Source organism: Zonotrichia albicollis, unplaced genomic scaffold (genome assembly GCF_047830755.1).
Source record: "Zonotrichia albicollis isolate bZonAlb1 unplaced genomic scaffold, bZonAlb1.hap1 Scaffold_139, whole genome shotgun sequence".
Classification (NCBI taxonomy): Eukaryota; Metazoa; Chordata; class Aves; order Passeriformes; family Passerellidae; genus Zonotrichia; species Zonotrichia albicollis.
In genome coordinates, this window is record NW_027428356.1 from 72501 (window position 1) to 74407 (window position 1907).

The window sequence follows — 1907 nt, forward strand, 5'->3', positions numbered from 1 at the left end:
CCCCCGTCCGCGCCCCATCGGTTCTCGGGTCGTTTTCGCCCTCTCTTCTCTCTCGCCATCCATGACCCGCGGCTCAGCTCCAACCGCACCGCCGCCCGGCGCTGCTCGCGGCCGGCACCCACGGGGCGCTAACCCGGACCGGGGCCGGCACCGGCACCTCGCGTGGTTTTCGAAGGACACCTGTAGGCTAGCGGGGCCACGCGGCCGTCACACAGCTGGGGTCGGTAAAGCCGCCCTCCCCGGCAGCGGGAGGGGCGACACCTCGCCTGCGACGGGAAGCGAACTGGAAAAGGAGACCGCCCTGCCCGAGCAGCGGACACCCCCGCCGTGACTTCCCCGCGACAGAGAAGCCCCGGAAGGAGAGCCGGCCGGCCGGGGGCCCTCTCCGACGCCACCCGAAAAGCCTCATCGATCGAGTGCGGCCGAGGAAGGAGCCGCGCCGACGACGGCGACGACGACGGCCCCCCCACGGCCACGGTCCTGGGACAACGGGGCGACGGCCGCCCAGCCCCGCCTGCGGAGCGCTCGCGGCAGAGGAGGAGCGCGGGGGGTGCCGCCACCCGCCCGCCCGCCCGCGGGCGCCAACGGATTCCCTTCTCGGCTAGGCAACGGCAGGACTGGGACTGGGCTGGCCCGCCAGGCCGGGGGGACTCGGCTTCCCCTTCCGGCCCGGGGAACCCGGCCGAGCGTGCGAGAAATACGTGCCACCGGACCGCGCGCCGCCGGCGGCCGGCTTTCCCTTTCCGGAAAAAAAATAGCCGGAGGAACGGCACGACAAAAAGGCACATGGAGGCGGCGTTCGCAGCGACCCGTGCTAGCCACGGGGGCCGCGGGCCCGGGACGCCGGAGGCACCCGCGGGGGCGAGTTACGAGTCTCACTCCCCCACGGAGCCCCAGACATCCCGCTCGCTCCCTTCTCTCTCGCCGACGTGGCCCGCGCGCGCCTTCGTCGCAACGGCTCCTCGGTGCCGCGGCTTAAGGCCGCCAGAGAAAAATCCGCGGAGGCCGGGCGGGCGCCCCCACTCTCTGCCCGCGCACCGGCGCGCCTAAACCGCGGAAAAAAAAGAAAAAACGCGGACCCGCGTGGCAACCCAGCCCGCCCGGCCCAAGGGGCTCGGTCGATGCGCCCGCGACCGAGGTGGACGAGGCGCCGCCGCCTCGCCCGGGAAAGGTCCGGGGGGCTCTCGGACTCTCTCTCTCTCTCTCTCTCTCTCTCTCTCTGTCGGGTGCCGGGTCCGTCAACTCCGAAAAACTCCGCCCGCCAACGCGGGTCCCCGGCTTAAGGCCGAGGAAGGGGGACGGCTTCAACGAGGCGGCCCGGGGACGGGGCGCCCCGACCCCGGCTCCGCAGCTTCACCAGGCGGGCGGACGGCCCGAAACAGTGCCCGCCGAGTGGGCCCCGGCTTAAGGCCAGGCACAAAAGGGACGAGGCGCCGCCGCCTCGCCCGCCAAGCGGCTCTCTCGAATCGCCTTTCACAGCCCTTCTCTCTCGGCATCCCGGGGGGAGATCCGGCCCCTCCGCTCGGCAGCCCTTCTCTCTCGGCATCCCGGGGGGAGATCCGGCCCCTCCGCTCGGCAGCCCTTCTCTCTCGGCATCCCGGGGGGAAACCGGCCCCTCCGCTCGGCAGCCCTTCTCTCTCGGCATCCCGGGGGGAGATCCGGCCCCTCCGCTCGGCAGCCCTTCTCTCTCGGCATCCCGGGGGGAGATCCGGCCCCTCCGCTCGGCAGCCCTTCTCTCTCGGCATCCCGGGGGGAGATCCGGCCCCTCCGCTCGGCAGCCCTTCTCTCTCGGCATCCCGGGGGAAACCGGCCCCTCCCCGCTGGCAGCCCTTCTCTCTCGGCATCCCGGGGGAAACCGGGCCCCTCCGCTCGGCAGCCCTTCTCTCTCGGCATCCCGGGGGGAATCC